The sequence below is a fragment of the Quercus robur genome, chromosome 8 (genome assembly GCF_932294415.1).
Source record: "Quercus robur chromosome 8, dhQueRobu3.1, whole genome shotgun sequence".
Classification (NCBI taxonomy): domain Eukaryota; kingdom Viridiplantae; phylum Streptophyta; class Magnoliopsida; order Fagales; family Fagaceae; genus Quercus; species Quercus robur.
The window spans coordinates 66,957,433-66,970,127 of record NC_065541.1 but is presented as its reverse complement, the minus strand read 5'-3'; positions in this window follow the sequence as shown (position 1 = coordinate 66,970,127).

Genomic DNA, 12,695 nt, shown 5'->3' with positions numbered 1-12,695 from the left:
GGATTTTGAGGGGCTATTGTGGGGCCAGAGAATTTGTCATCCCGACCCACTTTATATTAGGGCCCAAGGCCCGCGTCAAGGAGAGGCGTTGCAGAGGACATGCAACGGAAGTCCAAATGCCCTAGAGATATAACCGAGGACGATTCTGTCCTCGGCATCCCAAAGCGCTCCTAGAAGAAAGGGCGAGTACAGTATAGGAGCTGTTCAATGAAAAGCTAAACACATTCGCATTGATGGGGAAAGGACCCCTGAACAGTGTGGCAACAAAGGATAAGGGAAAGACTGCCATTATTGCAATTAAGTACTCTGTGCCTGACAGAACCATGCTTTTAAGTTTTTACAACTACCCCCAACCACTTTGGGTATGGGCTGATAGGACAAGTATCAGCCCTAGAAAGCTGAACCTACACGTGGAAGTTGAAGGGAAGGGAAAGGCTAGTATAAAAGGAGAAGAAAGCAATCCAGAAAAGGGGGCTGGGACCAGGGCTAAGAACCAGAGCCACCCAGGCCGTACCGAGGAGAAAGTTTTCTTGGGCAAGCACAGTTCACCTCTAAACGATCATCACGAACACCATGACTAACGGCTGTTCATTCACCAAGGCCTAGCCTTTTAGCCCACTCTCTACAAATTTTATTGTTTGGGCCTTTAACGTTCGAACTCAATACACCAATTTGAGGTCGTTACAAATTGAATCCTTACAATAGTATTTGTTTAGTTACTGTAGCTGGAATATTTTGGAATAAAACAAAAATTGTTATTAAACTCTTTGTAATTTTTTTTTTCTTCACCAAATACATGCTTGTGTTCATGATATGGTAACATTAAATTCATCTACATGCATGTTTTTAATGCCAAATTAACTTGCGCTCATACTTTTCGACGACGGTAAGATATAAAACTCATAAAACGAACGCCATATATTCAAATTTGCTGTGTCTCTAAATATTGTATATTTTTAATATAGATTTTTGTAACAACTAAATTTTAATCACTTTTGTTTTTAAAAATATAACACATATTATTGAAGTTGATTATACCACCAACACAAAAATTAAGATAGGAAATAAAAACCAATTACATAAATAATTTAAGAAACTTACTTAAATTTCTTACTAAAATGAAGCTATTTTGGATGATTAATCTACATATTCTAACAAATGATTAACAACGAAATTAAATGATTTCAAGTACCTAAATGGTTTATTGCATTAACTGTTGTCTTTTATCAATAATCTTGTAGTTCAATGATGTAGGCACCTTATTTTGTCCACCCTCAATTTGTGTACTAGACCTTGAAAATTCCAAAAATATTATATTTTCTCCATGGGTACGGGGAAGAATCTAGATTGACGTGGCACAACCCGTTCGGACATCGGAGCACTCAAAGTGTTTTTTTTTTGTTAAATTGACCAAAATGCCCCTAGTCAACCCTGGGTTGACTGAAAGTCAAAGTCGGTCAAAATTATCCCAAAACAACATTTTTCATGTTTCTACATCAAACCCGAGCTACTTGGTCATTTTCGTCAACTTTGACCAAGTTTAACCCGAGATTGACTCCCAAGGGCACTAGAAACCTTAATTTTGATTTGATTGATACAACAAGTTGGGACCAATGCCATAGCGAAGATTATCAAATTCCCTTTCCGACGACTATTCATGGGTGGAAATCGGAGTTAAAATGGTTAAAATATATAGAAAACTTGAAAAACACATTAGCACGCTTCCCGAGGCCATAAATTTCCGCCACGAAAATACGATGAAATGCTGCCAGATTTTCGCTATGGAAATTTGGTAACGACTTCAAATACACTTAGAAAGCATTGATCCAGACCATATCCATTCCAAAATCAAACCTGAAATCCCAACACGTTCAAAGCCCCATAAGCTAATGCCAATAGCTCGTTTTCAATTGGTAATGTCTAAAAATTACAATTTTACCAAAACAAAGGACGGTCTTTGGACAGGTGTTTTGGGGTGCCTAACACATTTCCCACACGTAACCAGACTTCCGAATTCAAGAATCAAGATTTTTTGCCCATTCACATTAGATTAGGAAAAATGCCATTTTTCTTAACCTAGGATCGGTAATAAAATCAAATAAAGTTAGGTGACTAGTCATACCTTAGAAAAACTCAATGATTGGTGGTGACTTCACTTACCTTTGGTAATTTTCTTAAAATCGACTCATATTCCAGTCGCATACCTGAGGTATGACACACCTCCATATATCATCTCTTGCACTGAGGCCAAGATGAGATGAAAGGCGCGCAGGCGTCGCCGCGACAGGTGGTGGAGCAGCCGTAAGGCATTGGCAAATGACATAACACGCTGTCATTTATTAAGAGAATCATGGTTCAAATCCTCCTAATATTAACTATAAAATTATAAAAATAAAACTACTACTTTTTTAAAAACCTAAATTAAAAAATTTTCATTCAAAATGACAAATATTTACATTTTTTTTTTTTTTGCTTTGGTAAAAGATAACTAAGTACGAATTAATTTTAACTATTCAATCTTGACCTGTGCATGTGCATAAAGTTTACTTAAATAAAATTGGAAAATAAGAAACATATTTTAAATATGATGGTATCCCCATTGATATAATCTCTTGTACACACTTTATGTTGTAAATAATATTATGTACTATTTACATATTGGGCAAAACTTAGGTACAGTACCATAGCTATAGTACATTAGGTTCCCTACTTAAAATTTTGACATTAGTCCAATTTAACAACTACTTCAGATTTCAAATGGCATAAATGCTCTTTTCGTCCCTACATTTTGGGGTCATTTCTATTTTGGTCCTTACATTTCTATTTTACCACTTTTAGTCCCTAATCCAATTAACGCGTGTTATTTTAGTCCTTTCCGTCAGCCAATAGATGGAAATAGCTTATGTGGCTAACAGAACATTCTATTGGCTGACGTGACGCTGATGTGGCACTGATATAACAATTAAAATATTATTAAAATAAAAAAAAAACCTTAAATCTAATTTAATTTTTTTTAAAAACATATTACTTATCATTATTAATTTTCATTGTTCTTCCCAATCCAACCCAGCAACGAAGAACTCAAACCCAGATTACAAGAACACAAACCTAGCAACCAATAACTCAAACCCAGATTACAACAACGCAAACGAAAAAGGAAAAAAAAAAAACAGAGATCAAACACTCAAACCCAGATTACAAGAACACAAACCCAGCAACCAATAACTCAAACCTAGATTACAACAACACAAACGAAAAAAGAAAAAAAAAAAAAAAAAAAAAAAAAGAAGATTAAACACTCAAACCCATATTACAAGAACACAAACCCAGCAACCAATAACTCAAACCCAGATTACAACAACACAAACGAAAAAAGAAAAAGAAAAAGAAAAAACAGAGATCAAACACAAACACAGACCCAAATCACAACAACACAAAACCCACACCCTCTTAAACGCACACTCTCTCTCTCTAACCTACCTCTATAAAAACCCACACCCTCACTTCCTTCCTTTCCTCAAACACTGTTTCTGACTCTTTCACTTGTTCCAAACAAATCCAAATCTCCAAAACTTTTACAAACCCAAATGGCTCCCAGAGACAGATCTGGCTCCATCAACCTGAATTCGAACTCCAAGGAGATCCGATACAGAAAAAAGAAGAAGAAGAATGCGTTGGCTGGATTGTCGATGACGGCGATGGCGAGCAAACGGCGCGTGGCGGAGATGAGCGTCGGTGAGCCACGGTAGGTAAGGACGGTGCCCTTAGGGCGAGTGACGTTGACGGAAGGATTGGCATGGACATACACGTTGTAGGGGTTTTTGGAAGGGGCATTTTGGAAAAACTGCTGCCAGAAAGGGGCGAAGTGGAGGTCGGAGTTGGTGAGGAAGAGGAAAGCGATCTTGAGTTTGGGATTTTTGCTATTTGGGTTTGCTTGGGTCTGTAAATTTGGATTAAGGCGTGTAAAGACTTGGGTTTGTTGAAGGTATTTTGAATCCTTGAAGGTCTTTGTGTAATGGGAACGTGAAATAATGATAGAGTAATTGTTGAATGTGTTTGTGTTTTGTAAATTTGTGGGCATGTCTTTGTGTTTGTAAATCTGACTGATTTTATGGGCTTTGTTGCTAAGGAAATATAAGAAAAGAGAAAACAAAAAATATTGATTTTTTAAATTTCTGGGCAAGGTTTGCTAGGAAGAAAATGAAGAACATGATTGACGGGAAGAATACATGTTCTAGATTCTTCATGTTCTCCCCAAAAAAAGAGAAACAAAATAAATTTATTTATTTTCTTTTCTTTTTTTTTTAATAAAAAAAATAAGATAGTTAGAAATTTTTTATATTATTTTATCTGATGTGGCTTTTTTAATAATATTTTAATTCTTCCGTCAGCCACGTCAACTATTTTTGTCTGTTGGCTAACGGAAAGGACTAAAATAACACGTGTTAATTAGATTAGGGACTAAAAGTGGCAAAATAGAAATGTAGGGACCAAAATAGAAATTACCCCAAAATGTAGGGACGAAAAGAGCATTTACGCCATATCAAATCTTTCGAATTCTAGGATTTGTGCCTTCCGCTGAAGAATAAAGAGATGAGCTATGCTTTCTACTCCAAATAAAGTAAAAAGCCAAAATCACCGTGGGAAATCCAAATAAATCCAATAGTCACTGGCTCACTACAACTAAAACCATATAAAATAATAAAAATAACCATGAAGATGGTGGATGTGGAGGTACTCCTTTTGAGAGAACAAAAAGGAAAACAAAGAAGTCCATCAGCTGTAAACTTGTTCTCATCTCAGCCCATCAAAAGCTAAGCTTTCTACTTTCCCACGGTGCTCACCAAAAGCGAACAAAAAATCTCCAGCAAAAAAATAAAGAAGAAAGGAGAAAATAAAGAAGCCAACGGTTTTTTATCGCCGGAGAAACTATGGAAACCCTAACTTTAACTATTCTAACACTAGATCTAGCCGGAAATTGGTAGTCCGGTAGGAGAAGAAAAGGTATGTCACCACAGTGGAGCCATCGGTCTTGAAGAGGTTGAGCTCTGCGGACGATCTGAGAGTGGTGAAGACCGGTCCGGCGATGGAGAAGGTGATGATTTTGAGAAGAGGCGAGTCGTTGGGCTCAAAGATCAAGAGCGAGTCTAAGAAGGAAGCTTTCTGCTTTTTTCCCCTTTCTTCCTTATTTTTTTACTGTGGCTTTTTTGTTTGCTTTTGATGATGATATCTATTTATTCTTCAACAGAAGGCACAGATCCTACAATGCCAAGATATGAAGCCATAGGTTCTCTTGCAGTTGCAGTACAGGAAAAAGAAGAAGAAGAAAAAAAAAGAAAAGAAAATAATTTTTAGTTTTAACGCCGTTTGTTTGGGTTGTAAATTGGACAGATGTCAAAATTTTAAGTAGGGAACCTAATGTACTGTACCTAAGATACTATATCTAAGTTTTGCCCTTACATATTATTGAAGTCTATTATTACTATATCATGTATTGTAAATATGAGTGTTACGTCATTCTAAGGCGAACATAACTTTTTTTTCAACTACTACTAATGATTGTGACTGAAAATAATAAGGGTACGTTTGGTACACTGAATGAGGATTACGACAGGAATTGTAATCTTTATTACTAGCAATAAAATGCGTTGTAATGTAATAACTAAACATATTCATTAGTTGGTTATGAGTTATAATATTAGAATGAAACTTAACATTTATTTTAGGAAAAATCTTACTCATACAATTATATCTCTTTAAAAATTCTTATTTTTAAATTTAAGAGAGATATGTATTATTTTTTATGATTTTTTATTTTTATAATTGTTAGATATATGTGGAAAGTTTGTTTATTTGGAAATATATTAAGTTTTGAAATTATTGCACTTATTAAGGAATAGCTAATACAACCTTTTAAATAGGAATAGTTATTCCTCATTTTGAAGAATAGCTATTCATAAGGAATGACTATTCTTTGTAATAAAAACAGAACCAAACTAAAGAATAACTAAACCATAGGAATAACTATTACATTACAGCACCTATTACAATCTACCAAACATGCCCTAAAGCTTTAATTTGCAAAATGCAATAGCAACCAATGGGTCAATTTTAATACAATATTAAGAAATGAGGCTAGATCCTTAGAATAGCTTAATAATAATTTTAATCAAATATTAACTGGATAGTTAAGCAATCAAAATTCAAGTTTGACATTGTTCATGGACAAACATTTTTGATGCAGTGAAGAATATACACACCCATACAGAGACCTTATAGGACAAAAACCCAAACTGTAAAAAACACTAAGAAACTAAGCCCAACTCAATAAGTCTATTATTAAACAATGGTACAATACATTATATACTCATACAACAATCCCATAATAGTAGCCGGTTTAGGAACCTTAGCTCCTTGCTTCGCTCATACTCGTAGTCGGTTTAGGAACCTTAGCTTTTCGCTTCGGCTAGCTATTGCTGATGCTGCTGTAGAAATCAAAATTTTATGATGTATTCACGTTCGTCTGATCGATCATGATCAAATATTTGTGATCCAGTTAATTTCCATTTGATGATGTGTCAATAGCGGACAATCAACAAACAAAATCAAGCCACATGGCAAGCCCATGAGTTACTATGATGCACATAGAAATGACATGTGTCCAAGCCATGGGGTTGTGTGAAATATGAAAGCCATGTGGCAATGTCAGAATAAAAGATGCACATGGAAAGTTCTTATTAAATACACGACCAAAATTAAATTCAAATTCAAAATTTGTAATTAAATCTCAATAAATACTAAGTGAAATTTCCAAATCAATGACCATTGAGTCGCCTATAAATATAGGCCTTTCGTATGAGAAGAAAAAAGATATGCGTTTGTTTCACATGATTTCAATTTTAGGAAACTGTTTTACACCCTTGTGTGTGTTTGGGCACCCACGGAAAAAATGGTCAACAGAAAATCAGCAATCCGTTGACCGTAAAATAATCCACCAAAAGCATAAAATCGTTTATGCTTTGATTTTACCTTCAACCATTTTCTAGAAAACACACCTAGAAGAGAGAGACTGAGACTGAGCTCAAGCACACACCACCTGAAGCTCATCCTCACCAGTCAGATCGGTGTCCTCGTCCCATCCACACAACGATGAGTGCTCTATTCCTCTTCCTTCCTTTTTGTTGCTTGTGTAAACCCATCTGTTCAAACCCACCCTCGTCGGAAGTCCCCTCCATCTTCGTCGAGCAATGCCCAAACCACAAGGCGTCGTCTGAAGTCCCCTCCAGCTTCATCGTCCCCTCCATTTTTTCTTGTTCAAACTCAACCCGATTTGGTTGCATCCCACCACACCCATCCCTGAAACCCAGAAAACCCATTCCTTAAACCTATTCCTACAAACCCACCACTCCGACGAACCCAACACTTTGACGAACCCATTCCGCAAACCCATTCCTCAAACCCCCACTGGCCGCCACCGACCACCAGCCCACTCCACTCCACCCCTAAACCCACCCGATCTGGCTGTCGCCGCCTCCATCCACTTCGATCCTCTCTTTCCCGATCTATCTCTCTTTCCCTCAATCTCTCACTCTTTCTTCCTCCTCTCACCAAGTTTGTGAATAAAAGATGTTTTTATTTTGATTTTTGGTTGTGTTAAGTGTATATTTTGAATTTTTCTGTTATAAAATTTGTTTGGGAGCTAAGATAATGTGAAAAATTTGTAGGAAAATAGCATTTTCAGAATGTTACCAAACATCGGAAATCATTTTCTGGACTATTTTCCATTACAGAACCAAACACTCGGATTTCATTTTCCTTACGGGAATTCACTTTCCCCTGCATTCATTTTACACTCAGAATTCGATTTACATTGAACCAAACGCAGCCTTAGAGAGAAAAACCCTTTTGACACTCTGTCAAAATAAAGAGTCATCTTTAAGTCCAAAAGAGCATCATAGCTCCCTCAAAATCAATGCTCATTCCTATTTCTTTAAATCAAAGTAAGGATTTTCCATCATGTTCCTTTGATTTGGTACGAGATTAATCCAACATCTCTTGCATCAAATCAAGTACATACGTTCAACTACTCATTAAACTCGAAGACAATAACGCAAGATTCAAGATCATGCTTCATAGCTCTTTGGATTGTAAAGCTTCTTAGAGATCAAATCAAAGGAGTTTATTTTATTCTATCATTTTAAAGAGTTATATAGATAACTGTACTCACTTCCATATCAATCAATATAAATTGATCATTTGGTACACTGTATCGCAATGATGTTATTTATCTCTTATGAATTTTTTATTTTTTATTTGGTACAAATGTCAAGAACACTTGGTTGGAGTCCATCCTAGAAATCTTCATGTCTCCAATCCACCCAGATCAATGGCCTCAAAGAAGTCCAAGATACCCACGAATGCAACCAAAAGAGTTGGAGGTTTAATAAGCAACAATACTTCCACGAGTCCCAGTTGATTGCTTAAATTTACACTATTATTTTAGTTTCAATAGGCAATATCACAAAAATTTTATTTTTAATTACACGTAAATATATGAGTTTAAAAGATATCTCTTTTATATATATATATATATATATATTTATATATATTCTTAATGTGTATTTTCCCCTTAAGGGAGATTAAAACTAGCCAACTGATCATGCTGACATGGAACCAAGAGAATCCAAGGGTCAAGATCAATTGGGGCATGACTTTTGAGCATTAAAGAAGTTTAAAAAAAAAAAAATGTACTGGAATTAAAAAGGGAAGAAAAATATTCGTTCAAGCCAAAATTGTAAAAATCCTAACATGGATACATTTTGCACTGTTTTAGTATTTTTGCCATAACTTGTTACACAAATGTCCAATAGTAGAAAATCTTCAACTTTTTAGCTTAACACAAATTCCAAAAAAAAAAAAAAAAAAATTCGTTTTGGAGGCCAAAAGTGGGATGGAAGTTGACAGCAGATACAATTCCAAAAATCACGGATTTTACATCCTAAATTTGTGGGATTTTCTCTTTAGCTTTCGGAGGAGGTTGACACAATAGAAGAGGAAAAGTCCTAGAACTCTTTTTAATATTTTTTTCTTCTTCTTTTAGAGGTTTAGCATTGATTTCTTTTGCGTAACTATGTGTGGCTAAATCTCTAGCTAGGATTAGAGGTGAAACCTAATATTTTTAACATGTGTTCTTGGGATTATCCATGTGCTTTCTATAGATTGATGATTGAATTTTGAGATTAATTTACTATTTGGAATCATTGCATGTTGACAAGTTCTTAAGATTTAATATGATATATATATTGTGGGGCCCGATAGTTTATAGGCCAGGCCCACTTGCTCGTGGGGAGCCCGCAAGCCCAAGCTGAAAAAAAAGTTATGGCCCAAGCTTAAAAGTATAAGGCTGGGGATGGCCCAGATATGCAGCCGAGGACGGTTTAGTCCTCGGCAAGCCTAAAGCTCCCTTGACAAGAGGGGTAAAAGAGAACTATAAGAACAAATCCGTAAGAAGATCTAAAATATTTCAGGGAAGTTGTCCTTAATACCCTTCACTGATAAGACTTTACACCTAACAGAACCTGATTTTTAGGCTTTATTAATCATCCCCAACAATTCTGGGATTAGATTGACGGGACAAACATCAGTCCTGGAAAAGTTGACCCTACACGTGGACGAGGGACAGCAAACGTAGGCTAGTATAAAAGGAAAGGTAAACTAATTAGAATGGGATCCCCATCTCACTTCCTGGGAAAAACTCCAGGGATGAGAATGCCTGGATAATATATGTACACCACCACGAAAAATCCACCGCCGGATAACCGGAGAAAAACATTAGTGCTCCTCGGACCTGATCCGAGGAGTCCAATCCCTCAAGTTATAAAGCTGTGGGGCTTAGATATCCAGGCTGAAGCCTTTTCTTATCTGAGTTCCTTAAAATCCGGTTCGGACCAACGCCCTGTGACCAAACGCTAGCCTTTCAAGCCCACTCTCTACAAATTTTATTGTGAGGGATCCTTCACGCGCGAGCCCAACGTCATTGTTGGGCCGTTTGAGAATCGCGTCCCTACATATATATATATCAAATGTTTCAACTCTTTGATTCGTTATGATCTTAGAGTATATTGAATGCTTAATCTCTCCTGTAACATGCCAATTAAATTACTTGTTCAATCACTCATATTCAATCTAGTTTACACATTAACACCTAGGGAGTTCAGAAAGCACTATGTACAAATCATCAACAACCTAAAGAACAACTACCATTATAAATATGGAGATGATGCTTTTGGACTTAAAACTCTTTAGCCCAAAAGAGAGTGTGAATTCTCTTTTAAATCAAAATATTAGAAACTACACTTTTCTACAACTATTTTTGGTAGGAGAACTTCCATGTTGCTTTTGAAGTGTTTAGTGCAAACCATGATCATCAATTGGATTATGGTCGAGCCAATTGGACTTGGACGTTACATGAGAATGTATTCAACTTTTATCAAATAAAATATCAAGAGAATGTGAAACAGCATGATTGAGAAAAATAAATATGAAGGTGATGAAAAGATTGCATATCATAATAAATAAAACAGGTGATTTGATGAAGGAAGCTTAACATGTAATTTGTAACCTAGCTAAAATGTTAGTCTTATTGACATCAATATTGGCATATATTTTCTATCATTAAAAAGAAAAAGAAAAAACGAAATATTTTCCTCTCATTTGATGTGAAACATACTATTGTTCAAAATTCATATTTGTTGAAGTTCAACCAACATCTAAGCCATATTCAACCAAAGTAAGAATAATCGTGGGTTGATACATGAACAATGATATATTTTATGGCTCATCATTGTTGATAATCGGTATTAGTATTAAACACTTCAAAAGTTGCGTGGAAGTTCACCTACCAAAAATAGTAGTAGAAAAGTGTCATGTTTTAGAAATTGATGAAAAAGGAGAATTCCCACTTTCCTTTGGGTTGATGAGTTTTAAGGCCAAAATCATCATCTCCATCTGCTAGTTATTTAAAACCTCTACTTTTAGGTCCGGTCAAAATTTGAATTTCATTATCTCTACATTCTCTTTCTCTTTACTATTCGTAACCTGATTTCTTTATCACAAATTTGTCTTTGAACAACACAATTTTGTGGAGGTTGATGGTGGTAATATGTCACAGTTTAGGGGGAGAAAGCAAGCAAGTTTCATGGTTGGAGAATTAAGGAGGGTAAGTCGGTGGAGCTTCTGTATTCTACATACTAATATCTCATAGATAGACAATCTTAGTCTCTTAGTCTCTACTTTAAGAAACGAAAAACGCTTCCAATTTCAAACTTCTAAAATCTAAGAAAGACCGTTGAAAGTATTTGTTGATTTCGTTTGTTTATAATTCGATAGTTGCAATAGAAAAGAGAGAATTTAAATCCTAAATATTTTATTTAAAAATACTCAAAAGGTGACAAAACTACAATATTCTTGGCATTATGATTATAATAAATGTTCGTTGGTTATCATAATTATCAAATTTCTTATTTAGACAAAAAGGATTATGTCTAACTTTCTCAAGCATTGCTCTAGTTACCGACTAGTCTATATATATATAATAATAGGTAAAACTAAGAGAAAATCCAGTTAGCTCAATTGGTAAAATCTCTGATGGTTGTATAAGAGATCTGGGGTTCAATCCCCGCCTACACCAAAAACTGATTGGTGTCTTGGTCTGATGATAAAGAGCTATTATCAGGAGCGGAACCCATAGGTTGAAACTCTCTAAAAAAAAAAAGAGAAAATCTAATTAGATTTAAAATTGGAATTAAATTAGAGTATAATTTTACGCTATGTGTCCCATCTAATCTAAGATTTTAAATTTTTGTGTCAAGTGAGTTAATTCAATATAAAAATTGGATTTCAATTAAAGTTTAATTTTGTGCCATGTGTCTCATCTAATCAAGTTTTTTTTTTTAATTTTTGTGTCAAATGAGTTAATTTAGTGTAAAAAACGAGGAGTCTAATATAAGGAAACCATAAAAAAATTATAATTTTTGAATGATTTTATATTTATGAGCCATTTTTTTTGTATAACTAAAAACAATTCAAGAGTATAAGTCATATATATATATATATATATATATAAATAGCCAAAGCTAAGAGAAAATCCAATTAAATTCTAAACTGGAATCTAATTTTGCGCCACGTATCTCATCTAATTTTTAAATTTGAGTGTTAAGTAAATTATTAGGTGCAAAAATTGAAGAGTCTAAATTCAATTAGATTCTAAATTGAATTTTAAATGGAGTTCAATTTTGCACATGTGTTCTATCTAATTTAAAAATTTTTGTGGCAAGTAAATTATTGAATGCAAAAATAAAAGAGTTTAGATCTAATTAGATTCTAAATTATATATATATATATATATATATAATTCTGATTGTTTTTAAATGTATTCGTGTATATGCACAAAATTACATACTAGTTTTCATAATAATTGAGTTAACAATATTTTATTATGAACATCACACTGTTATCTATCATTCACAACTTTCTATATCGGTATTTATGAAATTTTTTGCGAAGTTTTAGGGTTTGAATTTGACCCAAGTGAAAGTATAGGGTTATTTTTTGGTTATAAAACCCATCCCAAAAAAAAAAAAAAAAAAGTTTATAAAAATTATCTTGGCTATTCGTAGCCTTTCAAGGCGACCAAA